Raw genomic sequence first — 21388 nt, forward strand, 5'->3', positions numbered from 1 at the left:
GCGGCTGTATTAAGCACGAAGGATGGGCTGGGTTTCGGCCCAACAAGAACGACGGGCTGAAACATGTTCGTCCAACGTCCGTCCACACGTACATTTCCTCCCGCGCGATCACAATGGGTTTTTTTTTCTGCAAAATATACAGCACGATTGGTTTTGCTACCAAAATTTGTCTGCCGAAAATTGAAAATACCAAGACTTGCCTAAGTTGGCAACATTTATAAGCTTGGCAAAAAAAGTTGGTAACCAACCAACCGTTAGCCAATATTTGGCATTTGCTAAATGTTGGCGTAAACCAATCATGTTGGCTTTTCGCAAAAAAAAATATTGATAACGTGCGACCTGTTCAACGTGGGGCCTCCCAGTGCGAGTGACTCACCATCTCATGCTCGGTAGTATGGCCACACACAGGTCGCAGTGATGTCATGTTGAAATTGACTAGTAGACTTGCACGTGCAACGCACGTATCATAATTTATAATAGAAACATTCGTTTTAAATCTTATTTCTCTTTAGTGAGTCATTGTTATTGAGCCATGTGCATATGTGTCATGCCTAATGATCCGGATTTCTTATATCATCATTATTCAATTCTCAATCTACTAAAATAACAACTAATTTTGTTCTAAATATGCCCTATGAAAGTAAAGTCAAGTAATACGACTTAATTTTCAAATAGTGCTACTTCATAAAATAATAAGTATTATGATATGATGCAAAATATATCTGTTCAAGAGTGTCGAAATATCTCCCATAAGTACTCCATGAAATTTAACATCAAGAGGCCACAAAATGACCTACATGATTTATCCTCAACAAAAAGTTCTATAAACTATCAAAACAATCATGACAGAACGCTTATTTAAACCGTTGTAATCCTGTAAAAAGATCGCACCCAGACGTCAACTTCCAATAGAAAAATTAGATAACTACTCCCTCCGTTTCATAATATAAGATCTTAACATAGGGAGTAATATAAACAGAACATAACTACTTTACGCACGACAGTTTGCAGCCGATTCTTGGACGACAACTGATCCAAGGGTACTGATCCATGCATCAGACATAAAAGAGCTGCTATGCAGACGACTTTCTTGCACGATGTTTGGACGATGCTACATATCCAACCATCCAACCATAAACTAAAACTGCAGCACACCACCGGATTAACTGTCGTGCAAGGATCGGCCACAGAAGTGCGGTTGTAAAGTAGATTCGCAGACACAGGGCCGTCTCCAGAAATTTGGGGCCCCGGTGCGAAAAATAAATTATGCTACAGTTTGGCTATCAATTAATGTAATGCACACTTATCGTCACATATATCACCCAAGATTATATCTCTCTGCTGAGCAACCGATCGTATGGTGTGAACCACGTCGTGCGGAGTAAGCTTGGTTACACATTTGCGTTATATGATCATCAAATATAAAATAGTGTCTTCAAATTTTAAGAAATCGTACTCCCATTGACCTTTTTTTATTTCAGCTCTTTGATTCCCTTCGAAGGATTGTTTCCACTAAATAAAAGTCTACGGAAAAAAGAAATGGACCCACAAATGGAGCGATCTTCATGCTGATTTTCTTCCATCCCTAATCCTTGCGCATTCAGTCACCGTGCCAAAATATCCGGAACTAAATGATGGCAAAAAACAAAACTAATCAGATGAGATGGAAAGGAATCGCGTGCATGCAGGGGAGATAATCAAGGTAAAAAATCTCGTGCATGCGGATGCATAGAGAAGGAAAGAAATCGTTGGCCGATGAGCGATCGTGCATGACATGAAGTGCAATTAGCGCAGGATTAATGATTTTGGGGGCCATGTGCGGTCGCCCACTGAGGGAGTCCTGGATTAGGGGGTCTCCGGACAGCCGGACTATATCCTTTGGCCGGACTGTTAGACTATGAAGATACAAGATTGAAGACTTCGTCTCGTGTCCGGATAGGACTCTCCTTGGCGTGGAAGGCAAGCTAGGCAGTACGGATATGGATATCTCCTCCTTTGTAACCAACCTTGTGTAACCTAAACCCTCTCCGGTGTCTATATAAACCGAAGGGTTTTAGTCCGTAGGACAACAACAACAACATACAATCATACCATAGGCTAGCTTATAGGGTTTAGCCTCTCTGATCTCGTGGTAGATCTACTCTTGTACTACCCATATCATCAATATTAATCAAGCAGCATGTAGGGTTTTACCTCCATCAAGAGGGCCCGAACCTGGGTAAAACATCGTGTCCCCTGCCTCCTGTTGCCATCCGGCCTAAACGCACAGTTCGGGACCCCCTACCCGAGATCCGCCGGTTTTGACACCGACATTGGTGCTTTCATTGAGAGTTCCTCGGTGTCGTCGCCGTTAGGCTTGATGGCTCCTACTATCATCGATAACGATGCGGTCCAGGGTAAGACTTTTCTCCATGGACAGATCTTCGTATTCGACGCCTTTGCACTGCGGGCTAATTCGCTTGGCCATCTGGAGCAGATTAAAAGCTACGCCCCTGGCCATCAGGTCAGATTTGAAAGTTTGAACTACACGGCCGACATCCGCGGAGACTTGATCTTCGACGGATTCGAGCCATAGCCGGGCGCGCCGCACTGTCACGATGGGTATGACCTAGCTCTGCCGCCGAACAGTACCCCAGAGCCGCGCCCGCGTCAGCTCCGACCCTTAGCTCGGAGCCAACTGCGCCAATTGAGGACGGGTGGCTAGACACCGCCTCAGGGGCTGCAGTCTCAACGGCGATCGAGCCGAACACCAGCCTAATACTCTGCACAGCCCGTGATTCCAAGGTGTCGGACTCTTTTTCGGACTCCGAACCGCCCGCGCCCCCGCCAATCGAATCTGATTGGGCGCTGATCATGGAATTCACCGCCGCTTATATCTTCCAGCACTCGCCCCTCGGCGACATTCTGAATTCACTAAGGTCTCTCTCTTTGTCAGGAGAGCCCTGGCCGGATTATGGCCAACAGGATTGGGATGCGGACGACGAAGAAATTCGACACCCACCCACCACCCACTTCGTAGCCACTGTCGATGATTTAACCGACATGCTCGACTTCGACTCTGAAGACATCGACGGTATGGACGACGATGTAGGAGACGAACATAAACCAGCGCCTATAGGGCACTGGAAAGCCACCTCATCATATAACGTATACATGGTGGACACACCAAAAGAAGACGACGACGAGGAACGGAAGGACGCTACGAAGGCTTGTCCCCTTGAGAAGCAGTCAAAGCGGCAGCAGCACCGCCCCAAATCCCGCCTCAGCAGAAATAACGATCATACAGACCCAGCGTTGGAGCAGGGCGAACCACCGCCGGACCACGGCAATACGGAGAATCAAACCGAACAAACCAATTCTGTCAAAGATAATAGTCCAGACGACATAACGCCGGACAAGCACCCGGAGCAGCAGAATGCCCGTCAAAGGCTTGTTGCCACCGCGAGGAGTCTGAAAAAGCAGAAGTAAAGGCTCAAGGCTGCGCAGGACACACTCCAAATCAGATGGAGTAAAGTACTCAACACAGCAGCGAGGTATGGCGGCAATCGCCCCACCAAGAGCTACCCAAAGTGGAAGTTGCTACCTGAATTCGATGAGGAGACCTTAGACCCCCCACAACCAAAAATTAAAATAGCCATCTGGCCGGATAGACGACCTCACGGCCAACATAAAGCGGCAAGCAACGCCGCACATAAGCCAATACGCGGTCTACGCGGGGGCTCGCATCAAAAGGACGACGAAACCAGATCAATCTATGGACCACACAAGCGTGCTCCAGTATACGATGCAACACAACAAACATCCGAACAATGTGGTACACCCAGATATAGGGGTGCCGCACACCCCCTATGTTTCACCGATGAGGTGCTGGACCATGAATTTCCAGAGGGATTCAAACCCGTAAACATAGAGGCATACGATGGAACAACAGACCCTGGGGTCTGGATTAAGGACTATATCCTCCATATCCACATGGCTCGGGGAGATGATCTCCACGCCATTAAGTATTTACCCCTCAAACTCAAAGGGCCAGCTCGACACTGGCTTAAGAGCCTCCCCGAAAGCTCCATTGGAAGTTGGGAAGAGCTCGAAGACGCCTTTCGGGCAAATTTTCAAGGGACTTATGTCCGACCTCCGGACGCGGATGATTTGAGTCATATAACTCAATAGCCCGGAGAGTCAGCCCGAAAGCTTTGGAACAGGTTTCTTACTAAAAAGAACCAAATTGTCGACTGTCTGGACGCCGAAGCCTTGGCAGCTTTTAAGCATAGCGTCCGTGACGAATGGCTTGCCAGACACCTCGGCCAAGAAAAGCCGAGAACAATGGCAGCATTAACAAGCCTCATGACCCGCTTTTGCGCGGGTGAGGATAGCTGGCTAGCCAGATGCAGCACCAGCGACCCTAGTACATCCGAAGTTAGAGATGGAAACGGGAAATCACGGCGCAATAGCAATAACAAACGCCGGAATAAAGAAGACAACACGAAGAGCACGGCAGTAAACGCCGGATTCAAAAGCTCTCGGCCAGGTCATCAAAAGCCGCCCTCTAAAGGCGCCAGAGACGAACTGTCCAGCTTAAACAAAATTCTGGACCAAATATGTCAGACCCATAGCACCCCTGGTAAACCCGCTAATCATACCCACAGAGAATGTTGGGTCTTCAAGTAGTCCGGCAAGCTCAACGCCATACACAAGGGGGAGGATACACCAAGCGAAGACGAGGATGAGCCTCTCAAGCAAGACAGTGGGGAACAAAAGAAATTTCCACCAGAAGTCAAAACAGTAAACGTGTTACACGTGATCAAGGGGAGAAACAAAACGGCACTCCCAGAAAAATATGCCCAAGGGCCTATCACCGTGGAGTCCTGCCACTGGTCGTCTCAACCGATCACTTTCGACCATCGTGATTACTCAGCAAGTATCCGACGTGCAGGATGGGCTTCCCTGGTATTAGACCCAATAATTAATGGATACCACTTCACACGAGTCCTGATGGACGGTGGCAACAGTCTAGACCTGATATACCAGGATACAATCCGCGAAATGGGGATAGACCCAACGAAAATTTGCCATAGCAATACTACCTTTAAAGGAGTAACGCCAGGCCCAGGGGCTCATTGCACAGGCTCCCTGCTACTAAAGGTTATATTCGGCTTCCCCGATAACTTCCGTAGCGAACATTTAACCTTCCACATCGCTCCGTTCCAAAGTGGCTATCAAGCACTACTTGGACGCGAAGCTTTCGCTCGCTTTAATGCAATACCGCACTACGCTTCCCTCACACTCAAGATGCCCGGCCCACGTGGCATCATTACAGCGAACGGAAGTATTAAGCGATCTTTGCACGCCGAAGAGAGTGCGACTGCCTTGGCAGCCGCACACTAAAAACGGCCTCACCAACTAAAGCATTTAACAGGTCGTCAAGACCATGGACACGGTTAGACGAGTCTGGCGCAGCTATATGTAATTCATACCGGTCACACCCCTATTACAATTACAAGGGGCTCAACGCGCAGACAAGTGGCAATTTTTACTCATCTTGACTTATACATGGTTTCTTTAAAAACTATCTTTTTGCACGACAACTTTTTCACCTAAGTTCCTCTCTTTTACAGATGATCATCGTGCTACACCCGTCCAGGATACGGCACAACGGAGACACAGGCGCAGACGTGCAGCAGGGACCCGTTCCAAGGATTCTTTTTAGATTAAGACCCCGCGTAAACCTTTTTTACTGTCTCTTGTTGATACACATCCACCGAATTCTCAGCACAATTGAGAAGGATGCTGACATCTTGGCATGTGGCCACGTCAGAATAATGCACGTACCTGGACACAAGGGGATTCTTGCCAAGGGCACTATTTAGGCCCGGTTTATACCATAAAGACCGAACACCTTAGGGAGTGTTCGGCGTCACGAGTTTGGCCTTATATGCATCATCTCCGAATCATTGTCTTTGGTCAAATGTTGGGTTTGCCCGGCTCCTGTGTTTTGGTGCCTTATGTTCCGCTTTATCGGCTAAGGCAGCACCAGGAGAACTACTGCGATTGTGCCCTGGTTCATCCGGACGAGCACCTCAGTAGAGAAAGCCGAAAACTGACTGTCATGATATAGCGTGAGACTGGTCAACCACTCGATGACCTATCGGAATGTTAGAATTCCTCCGCCTTAACGATGGGTCATTTTCCGGCCAGGCATGTACGCACCCCGAGATCGGGAGAGTGCAGAGCCACCAGGGGCTATCTAGTAGCCCCACTGTCAAACTCCTATGGCTAAGTGAAAGTGTTAAAGCACTATAGTCCGGTTGCCTCGTTCGCTGCGCTATCACCTCCTTAATAGGACCAAGACATTGGGTTAAGTGTGAACACGCGTTTTTGCGAACACCTCCGCATTATATGCGTGGGGGTTGAAGCCGACGACTGCAATCTTTTAGGTTATACACATGTATACATAAACGTCCGCACAGGAGGGATCATATTACTTTCAGGCAAAAGTATAAACACAGCCTTATAAAATTTCATAAAAACATTGTGTTTACAATGGGAATACATGTCACTCAAACATAATATTCTTCGAGCACTAGGCCTCTATCAAACGAGCACCCTCGAGAACCTCCTCGAAATAGTGCTCGGCAGCCACTCGGCCTATGGCCGAACCCTGCGCCGCAACAACGTAGCATCCATCTCCGCCCAGTATGCTTTAACACGGGCAAGGGCCATCCGTGAGCCTTCTATGCACGCCGACCTCTTCATCGCATTAATGCGCGGTACCGCACCAAGGTACCGATGCACTAAACTGAAGTAGCTGTTCGGCTTTGGCTTTTCCGGCCATAGCTGATCCACGACAGACCTCATGGCAAGTCCGTACAACCTATTTAGTTCGGCCCATTCGGCTAGCTGATCAGTCAATGGAAGTGGACGCTCTGGAACGTTGAATTGCGACCAGAACAACTTGTCCACTTCACGATCTGTTTGACCTTGGAAGTATTTGGCCGCATCGGCAGCGCTCGCCGCCAAGTCCATATACGCATCTGCTGAACTCCATAGCCGATCCAGAGGGGCATACCGTGGATCTCCAAACTTCCTCCGTGGCATGAAGGGCTTCCCAGCTGCAATATCCCCGGCTTCCCGCAGCTCCTCCTTCTTCGCTCTCATAGCAGAGCGGGTGTCTTTGTCCGCCATCGTGGCCTTCTCAAGGTCTGTTGCCTTCGCTCGGTTTTCTTTTTCAAGGAGCCGGCAACGGTCAGCAGTGTCTTTTAATTCTACGGCCATATTGGCCATCTTCTCTTGGCTCTCGCAATGTGCGGCCTTCTCGGCTTTCAACTCTTCGGCCGCCTTCAAAGCAGCCGCATTACTAATCCTCGCTTGTTCCTTGGCTCGGGCAAGTTCTGTCCGCAAGGTTTCCACGGTGGCAGCTCCATCTGCAGTCATAACATATTAAAGATACTGGCATCATGTTGCTCTTACTATGTGGCGTTCACCAGATAATAACACTTACCATGTGCCTCGTCAAGCCTCTTGTTAACAAGCTCGATGTCGGCATCTGCCGCATCCAGTTGCCATTTTAATTCGGCAAACTCATTAGTCCGGCTAGCCACCGGAGCTTCCACAACCTGCACATAAGGGCAGTCTGGTTATTGCCTGGGACTATGATCCTCTGTTCGCCGCCGTTCTCGATGACAACCAGAGTCTCAGGGGCTACTATCTACACAGGGCACACCTAACATGTGCGGTACTATCACATATTATCTCACGTACCTCAAAGCCTGTCAGTAGACTCATAAAGGCTTCATGTAATCCGCTTTCGGCGAACGAAATTCTCTCCATCACCGTACCCATCAGTGTACGGTGTTCTTCTGAGATGGCCGCTCGCCCCACCAGCTCCCTCAGAACGTCCGACCGCATACCAGACAGTGCCGGACTCTTTTGTTTGCTCTCTTCGGGAGCCGGACGCTGGGGACTTCGGGGGTCTATGGGATTATCTTCTGGCCTCACCGGATCCGGAGAGGCCCTCCGTGACGACACTTCAGGGTCGCCCGCTTCTTGAGCGGAGGAGTCCGGGGGAGGCATTTCGCTCTCCATCATCTCCGGAAGAAGATCCCCCGAAGACGAGCTCAGCTGAGAGGGGCTAAGGCCCGAACTGCAAGATATATGCGGTGGTTATTTTCTCAGAAAAAAGATGGTATACCTTCACTATTAAAGTATTTTGGATCACTTACGACTCGTTGGAGGGCTGATCCCCCCACGGACTTTGTGCGGCAAAGGCACCCCCCTAGGCAGGACCCTCTGTCGGAGACTTCTTCTCCCGTTTGGAGGCCTCGGCTTCCGGATCCTCGGAAGCAGTCCTTTTCCTCCCCCGGTTATCCTCCTTCATGGAGATGCTCATTCCCTCGGTTGGAACTGGCAACGATGGGGGCCCACGTCCGCCCGTATTATCCCCCCTGTATCTTCCTTCGAGGGCTCCGGGCAAGGTGCGAGCTCGAGCATCTTTTTCAATACCGGATTTTCCAAACCCTCAGGGAGGGGGGCCAAACACCGAATCATCTTCGCCTTTGTTAGCCAGTCCTGGTCAAAGAGCGAACTCTCAGAAATAACTTCATGATGAATAAAAGACAGTGTGTTCGGCTAGAGGATTTCTTACTTGTTCGGCGGCGCGGTTACTGCTCAGGCCCATGTCCTCGGTAGTATCCGGACACTCTATTTGAGGTCCGAAGGATGACTTGTACATCTCCTCGTGCGTCAGGCCGAGGAAACTTTGAATGGCATGCGGTCCTTTTGGGTTGAACTCCCACAAGCGAAGGGGCCAGTGTTTGCAAGGCTGGACTTGACGAACCAGCATAACTTGTATTACCACGACCAAATTAAAATCTCCCTCGAAGAGATCTCGAATGCGGCTTTGCAGTATAGGCACGTCCTTGGCTGGACCCAAGCTCAGACCTCTGCTAATCCATGACATCAGTCGTGGTGGGGGGGCCCGAGCGGAAAGTGGGGGCAGCCGCCCACTTGGCACTTCTGGGAGCCGTGACGTAAAACCACTCCCGTTGCCATAATTTGGACACCTCTGGAAAGGAACCTTTCGGCCATGGAGCTCCTGCCATCTTGCCAATTGATGCACCTCCGCACGCTGCATGTTGCCCCTCGATCATCTTCGGCTTCACTTCAAAGGTCTTGATCCACAGGCCAAAGTGAGGGGTAATGCGGAGGAAGGCCTCACACACGATAATAAATGTCGAAATGTGGAGAAAGGAGTCCGAAGCTAGATCATGGAAGTCTAGCCCGTAATAGAACATCAAACCCCTGACGAAGGGATCCAGAGTGAGGCCTAGGCCTCGGAGGAAGTGGGAGACGAACACAACGTTCTCGTTGGGTTCAAGAGTAGGGACGACCTGCCCTCGAGCAGCCAGCTGATGCGAAACCTTAGCGGTCAGGTATCTGGCCTCCCTCAACTTCTTGATGTCCTCTTCCATAATGGAGGAGGGCATCCATCGGCCTTGAAGGCTGGATCCGGACATGATTAAAGATCCGGAGCACCTAACCTGGGCTTTGGGTGTTAGAACTCGAGGCGGGGGAAGGGTTTGATTGAGCACGAGAGGGGAAAAGCGAAAACCTTGTCCCTTTATAAAGAGGGTGAATATCAAGCGTTCTCTCCGTAGACTTTAGGACTTGCCTATAATCTAGGAGTCCTAGACACGGTTGGGTTACCCATGACCGCATTAATGAGAATCCCGTAATTGGGGGAACACGATCTTTGCTTTGACAAGACGTGTCAAGAAACCGCCTCACATTATGTGTAGAGCTGGTTGAAGAAAAACGGTTCGAATAATCACCGGGCCATGACACAACATCATGCTGCCAAAACAAGCAGCAAATTAGATCTGCGAAAATATTATTCTCTCTACGGTGGAATGTGGAACTTATTTTGCAGGGTCGGACACTATCCTCATATTCAAATTCTTCTGTGATGTATTCGGAGAAGGAACCCGCCTTGCAATGCCAAAGACAATACTGTGCGCCGAACTCATCGTCATTGAAGCCTGGTTCAGGGGCTACTGAGGGAGTCCTGGATTAGGGGGTCTCCGGACAGCCGGACTATATCCTTTGGCCGGACTGTTAGACTATGAAGATACAAGATTGAAGACTTCGTCTCGTGTCCGGATGGGACTCTACTTGGCGTGGAAGGCAAGCTAGGCAGTACGGATATGGATATCTCCTTTGTAACCGACCTTGTGTAACCCTAACCTTCTCTGGTGTCTATATAAATTGAAGGGTTTTAGTCCGTAGGACAACAACAACAACATACAATCATACCATAGGCTAGCTTCTAGGGTTTAGCCTCTCTGATCTCGTGGTAGATCTACTCTTGTACTACCCATATCATCAATATTAATCAAGCAGGACGTAGGGTTTTACCTCCATCAAGAGGGCCCGAACCTGGGTAAAACATTGTGTCCCCTGCCTCCTGTTACCATCCGGCCTAGAGGCACAGTTCGGGACCCCCTACCCGAGATCCGCCGGTTTTGACACCGACACCCACCTTAGCCACCCTCATCGACGGCCCTGCGCAGACATAATGAAAAGCCGAGCTCACTCATCGTGCATAAATCATGCATTCGGTGTCGTGTGTGTAGCATTTCTATAAAAAGAATGATGAAAAAGGCCAGTGATAATAAAAAGAAAAGGAATCGGTGAAGAAAAAATTGGACACGCCCCTTGCTGCCTCCTCTCAGTTATCCACACCCACACACTTCACATACCTTATCCCTTCCACTGTCTCCCCACCGCTCTCAGGAAAAAAGCCGCCGCCACCGTCCTCGGTGCTCCCGGCAGTTACGGCGAAGGAGTCCCTGGGCATGCTGCTGCAGCACCAACGCCTCCGGCATCCGCACCGTCGTGGGCAACGCCAAATACAACGCCGGTGCCGCATATACGCGCGCGCCCCGGTCGCCGCCTCGGCCTCGGTTCGCCCGGCCGCGGAGGAGGGGGAGGAGCAGGAGCAGTGGCGCAGGAGCCGGCAGCGTAGACGGAGGGAGAGGAGTAGCGTGAGGGGCACGGACGGAGGGGTCGCCGGGGACGTTTGGCGCACCACCACACAACGGTCTCAGGCCGTCGCGGGGAGGCAGAGAGGCGACACGGGAGGTTTCCTTTTGTGATTGTTTTTTTCTCCATATAAATTGGACGTGGGTTGTTTGATTGTTTCCCTTGTGCGCGGGCGTGGGTTGTTTCTCTTGTGCGAGCGTGGGCCTGGCAGAGTTTTCGTCTGCCATGTTCTCTTGTTTAATAGTAGTGTAGATATAAATTGGACGTGGGTTGTTTGATTGTTTCCCTTGTGCGCGGGCGTGGGTTGTTTCTCTTGTGCGAGCGTGGGCCTGGCAGAGTTTTTGTCTGCCATGTTCTCTTGTTTAATAGTAGTGTAGATTAAAGAGGGTACTTTCTTACTTGCTGATCACTGAATGCGTGAGTGATCATTATTATGTTGGATTGGTAGATGTTGTTTGATGCCATAAAAAGGCTCTGTACCTGAATCAACTATAGAGTGCCCAAAGAAAGAAGAAATAAACACTTTTGATAATTTAGCACCATTAAAAAATCGATGAACTAACCTTTTTTTAAAGACTCTTCTGGGATATGTAGGTCAGCGATTCTACTGAGTTGGGGGTTCTCAAACAGTTTGACATTTGGGTGAGTGTCATTTGTCTTGAAATTCGTTGCATCTGGTACGCATCATTTCTGTGCAACCAATTGGACTCATCATGTTCATAAATATTCTCTTTTTCGTCGAGGATGTCTCTGTTGAAATGCATGAAATTTGGTACTGCACCACCTGCACATGTTATGTTCTGTAGTTGTGTGACTGCCAATTGTCCGGTAGCTGGCATGAGTGACACAATGTTACTGCCATTGAGGACGGCAGCAATATGCTTATTTTGCTTGCGGGTTTGACGTTGTCGCTTTAATATTTCCTCTCTATTTTGTGCATACCACTCCATTTCCATCTGATTCTTAATCTCATTACGGTCTGAATATATGAAGAATAGATCATTCTATAATAATACAACTGGGCCGTATATCATGAAGTTGATCATCATTACCTTGTGATACACCCAATTGTGTGTGTACTCTGTTATTTAGGCCATTGATCTTGGCAGCGGCAATTTTTTTTTCTGTTTGTAGGCCTCACACCGTCTCTTATTAATCTCATCCCTATTTTGTGCATATTGCTCTCTATCCATCCGCCTTTTTATTTCTTTAGGGTCTGCAAATCATGACACAATTCAGCAGTTGAGCAACAATCGAGTGATTGGGTTATGATCATTACCTGTTGGGAGTGGTAGGGGCCATACAAAGTCCTTCAACCCTGTGAATGTCAAGAGTGTTATCATACAACTATCTTTGAAGGAATAGTATTACCGAAATACAAACATAGTAGAGTTTTACCAACTGTTTACCTTCAGAACTTTCTTGTGGTGCCTCTGCTTACCCAAATGAATTCAATTTGCATTAATATACTTAGTATAATGCTACAAGATGTAGTTATTTGTAATACTATTCATCTAGGTCTGTTACCCAAATGAATTCAATTTGCATTAATTTACTTTCATAATGCTACAGAATATAATAGTTTGTAATGCTATTCATCTAGGTCTGCTACCCAAATGAATTCAATTTGCATTAATATACTTGGCATAATGTAACAGGATGTAGTAGTTTGTAATACTATTCATCTAGGTCTCTTTCAGAGTGTGGTCTTTTTATGTTCATATTACTTTAACTGAGCAATGGGTGAACCATATGCAGCTTGGTGAGGCTTTTAGGTGAGGTCAGTACCATGTGCATTTGCCAAGGCTTCATGGTACGATTTCAGGTTTAGGTCGGGTATGTACAATAGGGATCATGTTAGCATATGCTCATGCCATAAGATTCATTCTTTTTTTGATAAATTATAGAATGCCAACATGTTTTTATCATTATAATATGCAGAAAAGAAAGAGGATCAATCAAATGGATCACACTGGTAACATGTTGGCAAATAAGCATGCACCTGCGGAGCAGTTCATCGGTGTCGTGACGTCGTCGTACACGCAGTGCGGCGATGGCGCGGGACAGTCTGGGTGGTGGCGGCATGTAAAAGCCTCGCGAAGTTTAGACAGTCTGGGCGGCACCTTTGTTGGCGAAGGGCGCAGACGTGAATGGCGCAGGGCAGGTCAGCTCGTCGCACCCATCGTCGGGTCCCTCGTCGGTTGCGCGGGGCAACAATGGCACAGGTCAACCTGGACGCCTGGATGGCAACAAAGTTCAGATAGTCTGGGCGGTACCTGTATTGACGAAGAGCTTGTCGTTGCGGCCGTCGTCTGGTGCCTTGCCGTCTGCGCAGGGCAGCAATGGCGCGGGTAAACCTGGACGTCTGGATGACAATAGAGTTCAGTTAGTCTGGGCGCAGCACCTCTGTCGTCGAAGAGCTTGTCGTCGCCGTCGTGGTCAGGTGCCTCGCCGGCTGCCCAGGGCAGCGATGCCACGGGTTAACCTGTACACCTGGATGGCAACGTGGAACGGCAGCAGAGGCGGGGGATAATAAATTGGTTGCCCTAATTTAGCAACTTTCTTTCTGTATTGTTGAACAATGCATGCGGAACGGACGTGTGGTTTCCTTTTGCGATTGTTTTTTTCTCCATATAAATTGGACGTGGGTTGTTTGATTATTTCCCTTGTGCGCGGGCGTGGGCTGTTTCTCTTATGCGAGCGTGGGCCTGGCAGAGTTTTCGTCTGCCATGTTCTCTTGTTTAATAGTAGTGTAGATATAAATTGGACGTGGGTTGTTTGATTGTTTCCCTTGTGCGCGGGCGTGGGTTGTTTCTCTTGTGCGAGCGTGGGCCTGGCAGAGTTTTCGTCTGCCATGTTCTCTTGTTTAATAGTAGTGTAGATGTGGAGGACTATGCGTGTATCATGCCACATCACAGTCGTGTGTTAGCGCGGTTCTTTATTTAACTAGCATCGGCATTATTACTTCACGGTATCACCGATCCCACCGCATTAGTCGTTGGCATCTCATGAGGCCTCAGCTTTAACTGGAGAACTATCGTTGGATTGTCTTTACATTGCCATCATGATCCAGTAGTCTGTAGTAGTTTTCTTTGAACTATGGGTTCTTAGAAGTGCTAGTAGGTTTTGTATTCCATGTTTCACAATACAAATATCACATGAGCTACCCTACATGATTGCAAACCATCCGATCCAATTTGTTGGTGTGCTTGTTGTTATATGATGAATTGCCACTTTATGATCAATTTTATATATCCATGAATTCTTTTGAGGTCTATTTTTTTCTTTGTTGCATAATTTTTATTCGTATATGCTCTCAGGTTTATTCTTCTTTCTCCAGCAAAGTTGGGGTCAATCTTCAAGAGGGGTTGTGTATGATACTCATATTATAAACATTGTAATTTAATCGATTCTCAACTGTAATTTTCTTGATACATCTCCAACGTATCTATAATTTTTGATTGTTCCATGCTACTGTATTATCAACCTTGGATGTTTTATATGCATTAATATGCTATTTTGTATGATTTTTGGGACTAACCTATTAACCTAGAGCCCAGTGTCAGTTTCTGTTTTTCCTTGTTTTTAAGTATCGCAGAAAAGGAAAATTAAAAGGGGTCCAATTGACCTGAAACTTCACGGAGATCATTTTGGGACCAGAAGAAGCCCACGGAGTACCGGAGGTGGGCCAGAAGAGTCCAGAGGCCACCACGAGGGTGGGGGCACGCCCCCCTGCCTCGTGGCCGTCTCGTGGCCCCCTGGCCGACTTCTTTCGCCTATATATATCAACATACCCTTGAAACATCGCAAAGCAGAATAGATCGGGAGTTCCGCCGCCAGAAGCCTCCGTAGCCACCGAAAACCAATATAGACCCGTTTCGGCACCCTGCCGGAGGGGGGAATCCCTCTCCGGTGGCCATCTTCATCATCCCGGTGCTCTCCATGACGAGGAGGGAGTAGTTCTCCCTCGGGGCTGAGGGTATGTACCAGTAGCTATGTGTTTGATCTCTCTCTCTTGTGTTCTTGAGGTGGTACGATCTTGATGTATTGCGAGCTTTGCTATTATATTTGGATCTTATGATGTTTCTCCCCCTCTACTTTCTTGTGATGGATTGAGTTTTCCCTTTGAAGTTATCTTATCGGATTGAGTCTTTAAGGATTTGAGAACACTTGATGTAATGTCTTGCATGTGCTTATCTGTGGTGACAATGGGATATCACGTGATCCACTTGATGTATGTTTTGGTGATCAACTTGCGAGTTTCGTGACCTCGTGAACTTATGCATAGGGGTTGGCACATGTTTTCATCTTGACTCTTCGGTAGAATCTGTGGGGCACTCTTTGAAGTTCTTTGTGTTGGTTGAATAGATGAATCTGAGATTGTGTGATGCATATCGTATAATCATACCCACGGATACTTGAGGTGACATTGGAGTATCTAGGTGACATTAGGGTTTTGGTTGATTTGTGTCTTAAGGTGTTATTCTAGTACGAACTATATGATAGATTGAACAGAAAGAATAGCTTCGTGTTATTTTACTATGGACTCTTGAATAGATCGATCAGAAAGGATAACTTTGAGGTGGTTTCGTACCCTACAATAATCTCTTCGTTTGTTCTCCGCTATTAGTGACTTTGGAGTGACTCTTTGTTGCATGTTGAGGGATAGTTATATGATCCAATTATGTTATTATTGTTGAGAGGACTTGCACTAGTGAAAGTATGAACCCTAGGCCTTGTTTCAACACATTGCAATACCGTTTGTGCTCACTTTTATCATTAGTTACCTTGCTGTTTTTATATTTTCATATTACAAAAACCATTATCTACTACTTGTATCTCCATCTCTTCGCCGAACTAGTGCACCTATATAATTTACGATTGTATTGGGTGTGTTGGGGACACAAGAGACTCTTTGTTATTTGGTTGCAGGGTTGCTTGAGAGAGACCATCTTCATCCTACGCCTCCCACAGATTGATAAACCTTAGGTCAACCACTTGAGGGAAATTTGTTACTGTCCTACAAACCTCTACACTTGGAGGCCCAACAACGTCTACAAGAAGAAGGTTGTGTAGTAGACATCATTGCTCACCACACCATGTTGTCTTTTCGAGAGAACCACAAATGAACCTATGGATCCAGAACCATCTTCTCCTTATAATCTTTCAATTAGAATTTACATTGTCTTTTTTACTTTGTTGCTACAATCAAATATTCCATACACGTGTGCTTTCAATTCCTTTATAACCAGCAAAACTATCGAGATTGACAACCTTGCTAGTTTCATGGGGGCAAGGTAGTATTTATCTATGTGTGTAGGTGTTGATCGCTAGATGTGTACTCAAACTCATGTTGGCTCGATAAACCTTCTGGTCACTTGAGGAAAACTGTTGCTTGCTGCTGATGTCTACTACACAACCTTCTTCTTGTAGACGTTGTTGGGCCTCCAAGTGCAGAGGTTTGTAGGACAGTAGAAAATTTCCCTCAAGTGGATGACCTAAGATTTATCAATCCGTGGGAGGCATAGGATGAAGATGGTCTCTCTCAAGCAACTCTGCAACCAAATAACAAAGAGTCTCTTGTGTCCCCAACACACCCAATACAATAGTAAATTGTATAGGTGCACTAGTTCGGCGAAGAGATGGTGATACAAGTAAAATATGGATGGTAGATATAGGTTTTTGTAATCTGAAAATATAAAAACAGCAAGGTAACTAATGATAAAAGTGAGCACAAATGGTATTGCAATGCTAGGAAACAAGGCCTAGGGTTCGTACTTTCACTAGTGCAAGTTCTCTCAACAATAATAACATAATTGGATCACATAACTATCCCTCAACATGCAACAAAGAGTCACTCCAAAGTCACTAATAGCGAAGAACAAACGAAGAGATAATGGTAGGATACGAGACCACCTCAAAGTTATTCTTTCCAATCAATCCGTTGGGCTATTCATATGTGTCACAAACAGCCCTAGAGTTCGTACTAGAATAACACCTTAAGACACAAATCAACCAAAACCCTAACGTCACCTAGATACTCCAATGTCACCTTAAGTATACGTGGGTATGATTATACTATATGCATCACACAATCTCAGATTCATCTATTCAACCAACACATAGAACCTCAAAGAGTGCCCCAAAGTTTCTACCGGAGAATCACGATGAAAACGTGTGCCAACCCCTATGCATAGGTTCATGGGCGGAACCCGCAAGTTGATCACCAAAACATACATCAAGTGAATCACGTGGGCCATTGTCACCACAGATACGCATGGCAAGACATACATCAAGTGTTCTCAAATCTTTAAAGACTCAATCCGATAAGATAACTTCAAAGGGGAAACTCAATCCATTACAAGAGAGTAGAGGGGGAGGAGAAACATAAGATCCAACTATAATAGCAAAAGCTCGTGATACATCAAGATCGTGCCAAATCAAGAACACGAGAGAGAGAGAGATCAAACACATAGGTACTGGTACATACCCTCAGCCCCGAGGGAGAACTACTCCCTCCTCGTCATGGAGAGCACCGGGATGATGAAGATGGCCACCGGAGAGGGATTCCCCCTCCGGCAGGGTGCCGGAACGGGTCTAGATTGGCTTTCGGTGGCTACGGAGGCTTCTGGCGGCGGAACTCCCGATCTATTGTGCTCCTCGAAGTTTTTAGGGTATATGGGTATATATAGGAGGAAGAAGTACGTCGGTGGATCTCCGGGCTGGCCACAAGACAGGGGGCGCGCCCCCCACCCTCGTGGGCAGCCCGGGACTCTCCTGGTCCATCTCCGATACTCTGTGGGCTTCTTCTGGTCCAAAAATAAGTTCCGTGAAGTTTCAGGTCAATTGGACTCCGTTTGATTTTCCTTTTCTGCGATACTCTAAAACAAGGAAATAACAGAAACTGGCACTGGGCTCTGGGTTAATAGGTTAGTCCCAAAAATCATATAAATGCATATAAAATATCCAAAACAGATAATATAATAGCATGGAACAATAAAAAATTATAGATACGTTGGAGACGTATCAGCATCCTCAAGCTTAATTCCTGCTCGTCCTCGAGTAGGTAAATGATAAAAACAGAATTTTTGATGTGGAATGCTACCTAACATATTTCTCTAAGTAATTATCTTCATTTTGGCATGAATGTTCAGATCCATAAGATTCAAGACAAAAGTTTAATATTGACATAAAAAAATACCTCAAGCATACTAACTAAGCAATCATGTCTTCTCAAAATAACATGGCCAAAGAAAGTTATCCCTACAAAATCATATAGTCTGGATATGCTCCATCTTCACCACACAAAATATTTAAATCATGCACAACCCCGACGACAAGCCAAGCAATTGTTTCATACTTTTGATGTTCTCAAACTTTTTGAATCTTCACGCAATACATGAGCGTGAGCCATGGACATAGCACTACAGGTGGAATAGAATGGTGGTTGTGGAGAAGACAAAAAGGAGAAGATAGTGTCACATCAACTAGGCGTATTAACGGGCTATGGAGATGCCCATCAATAGATATCAATGTGAGTGAGTAGGGATTGCCATGCAACGGGTGCACTAAAGCTATAAGTGTATGAAAGCTCAAAAAGAAACTAAGTGGGTGTGCATCCAACTTGCTTGCTCACGAAGACCTAGGGCATTTTGAGGAAGCCCACCATTGGAATATACAAGCCAAGTTCTATAATGAAAGATTCCCACTAGTATATGAAAGTGACAACATAGGAGACTCTCTATCATGAAGATTATGGTGCTACTTTGAAGCACAAGTGTGGTAAAAGGATACTAGCATTGTCCCTTCTCTCTTTTTCTCTCATTTTTTATTTTTTATTATTTTTTATTTGGGCCTTCTCTTTTTTTTATGGCCTCTTTTTTTATTTGGGCTTCTTTGGCCTCTTTTTTTGTCCGGAGTCTCATCCCGACTTGTGGGGGAATCATAGTCTCCATCATCCTTTCCTCACAGGGACAATGCTCTAATAATGATGATCATCACACTTTTATTTACTTACAACTCAAGAATTACAACTCGATACTTAGAACAAAATATGACTCTATATGAATGCTTCCGGCGGTCTACCGGGATGTGCAATGACTCATGGGTGACATGTATGAAAGGATTATGAATGGTGGCTTTGCCATAAATACAATGTCAACTACATGATCATGCAAAGCAATATGACAATGATGGAGCGTGTCATAATAAACGGAACGGTGGAAAGTTGCATGGAAATATATCTCGGAATGGCTATGGAAATGCCATGATAGGTAGGTATGGTGGCTGTTTTGAGGAAGGTATATGGTGGGTGTATGATACCAGCGAAAGGTGCGCGGTAATAGAGAGTGAAAGTGCGTTATATCGACTAGAGGGGGGGTGAATAGGCGATTTTTATGAGAGTCTTCAAAACGTGGAAGTTATGAAGACAAACAGCAGAAATATGCCTATTACTATGTAGCGGAAGGTAGACTACACTAGGCAAGCCATGGTCAAGTATCAACAGAGTGAAAGCACAGTGACAAATGGCTGCAGTGTAATAAGGATCAGGTAGGAAGATATTATGAAGCCAAACAGATCATACACTCACGTTGTGAAGACAAAAGATAGAATAGACATGCAATGACTTCACAATGAGTAATCAGTAAGTAAAAGGAAGTGAAGATGAAACCAGTGACTCGTTGAAGACAATGATGTGTTGGACCAGTTTCAGTTGCTGTGACAACTGTATGTCTGGTTGGAGCGGCTAGGTATTTAAACCTTAGGACACACAGTCCCGGACACCCAGTCCTGAACACGCAGCTCAGGACACCAAGTCCTCACCGTATTCTCCTTGAGCTAAGGTCACATAGTCCTCGCCCAATCACTCTGGTAAGTCTTCAAGGTAGACTCCCAAACCTTCACTGACTTCGTTCACTGGCAATCCACAATGTCTCTTAGGTGTTGAAGCATCATCGTTAGCCCTTTCCATGTGCGGTGACAGGTTTCATGGGCAACGAATGCATTCTTGGTGGCAAGATTTCGGATGCGATTTACATCCACCAAGAGGCTTTTCATCTGTCTCTTCAACCAGTCATGATGCCTATCCTGCTTTTGATGAAGGGCCACAAGAAGCTCTCGGTCGTTGAGAACACGAGTGCGCTTCTTGGGTCTTGAAGCAGTGGCACTGTCAGTGGCTTCAGTTCAAGCAGGATGTGGTGCACGTGTAGTGCCAGCCAAAGGATATACCCTGGAGATGGCTTCAACACCTTCAACGTTTTGAGTGAAGCTCTGGTGTTCTGCATTCTGAAGACTCAGAGGTTGCTTGGCAGGTTCAGGATAAATGGCTTCAGCAGAGGTATCCATATCAGGCAAGAAGATCCGATGGTTGCGGGCTGAGGGCTGATACGAGATGGCAGAGTGAAGTTTGATCAGCCTCATTACCCAAGGAGCATAGAACTTTAAACCAAACAGATCTGAGCCTGATGCAGCTAGTTGGCGTATGAAGAAATCCTGTGCGTTGAAGCATTTGCCATGAAGGATACAGAATATCAGAGTCTTCATTGCACCCTCGATCTTGGCATTTGGAGAGTGTCCTTTAATGGGCCAGAGAGTCCGCCGAATGATGTGATAGATGGTCCTGGGCAGGTACTCAAGGTTTTCAACAAAGAACTCTGTGGGATAAGGAGCATCATGGGGCAATGGCTTCATCATGGAGAGCATCTGACTCATATTCGGTTCAGGCCTCTGAAATATGCTCTCAATAGCTTCAGTGTGTAGCCGACAGCCTTGCTCGAAGAATTCACCTGGAGTGGGCAGGCTAGTGAGCTCAATGATATCAATGCATTGGCTTCGTGATGAACGTTGCCGGTCATCCACTCCAGGACCCAAGTCTTCGGATCTCTGTTGTATCCTTTGATGTGCAGTGTGGCATAGAATTGTAGCAGGAGCTCTTCGTTCCAATGCTCTTCATCAGTGACAAACTGCAGCAGACCCACTTGTTTGAAGCAATCCAACGCTTCCTCTAGACAGGGCAGACCAGCAATAGCTTCAACATCAAGGCGCTTGTGCGGGAAAATGCGACCTTGGTTGTATAGTATGCAAGAGTAGTAGCTGCGCTGAGGATAGCTCCAGAACCTATCTGATGAAATCCTTTCCCTTGAATAGGGGTTCTTGGAGCTATTGAAGAAAGTATTATCTTCCCTGAAGCTATTGATGTTGAAGGAACCAGGTGCTGATGCAGAACCTGGGAACCTTGGCAGTCTTGGGATTGGCTTCTGAACCTGAGGCCTGTGCTGAACATGGTAGTTGAATTGCGGACCGGCAGCAGACTCAGGAACAGAAGTGTCAGGATCAGTAGCTTCGCTGTCTT

General features: G+C 46.6%; 1 long non-coding RNA gene across 1 annotated transcript; it reads left to right on the top strand.

Moving 5' to 3' along the window:
- The first annotated feature begins 11337 nt into the window (after positions 1-11337).
- LOC125534280 lies at positions 11338-12871 on the top strand. Its single transcript, XR_007294438.1, has 2 exons — positions 11338-11679; positions 12796-12871. It is a non-coding gene; the product is annotated as an uncharacterized LOC125534280 (long non-coding RNA).
- The last annotated feature ends 8517 nt before the right edge of the window (positions 12872-21388 follow it).

This window comes from Triticum urartu, chromosome 2 (genome assembly GCF_003073215.2).
Source record: "Triticum urartu cultivar G1812 chromosome 2, Tu2.1, whole genome shotgun sequence".
Classification (NCBI taxonomy): domain Eukaryota; kingdom Viridiplantae; phylum Streptophyta; class Magnoliopsida; order Poales; family Poaceae; genus Triticum; species Triticum urartu.